Raw genomic sequence first — 393 nt, 5'->3', positions numbered from 1 at the left:
AAGTAATCCATCGCATTTTAATTAGTTTACTTTATGTCAAACCTTTTAAGAGAACAGGTACCATTTACCTTTAACGAACGTTCGCAAACAGATTTATGCACCATATCCCCAACCCGTCATCCGGAAGTCAACACAAGTATACAATGCCACGTCACAAATCCTCGAAACTGCCTCTCACAAAATAACTGTAAAATGTTCAGAGTTCAAAAACTTTCAACATAATTACTGAACTAAAAACATATTCTGTTTGTACGTAGCAGTAGGCATTCGTAGCATGAAGGGATAAAGCCAGAGGCAAATGGAGTGTGCTGGCATCTATTCTTTTCATATTCGAATATTGATTTGGTTTGTTATCGAGAGAGATAAAAGAGAGATTAGTGAATTAGGTGCGTC

This window comes from Penaeus monodon, chromosome 31 (genome assembly GCF_015228065.2).
Source record: "Penaeus monodon isolate SGIC_2016 chromosome 31, NSTDA_Pmon_1, whole genome shotgun sequence".
In the NCBI taxonomy this organism is placed as follows: Eukaryota; Metazoa; Arthropoda; class Malacostraca; order Decapoda; family Penaeidae; genus Penaeus; species Penaeus monodon.
This window is presented reverse-complemented; position numbering follows the sequence as displayed.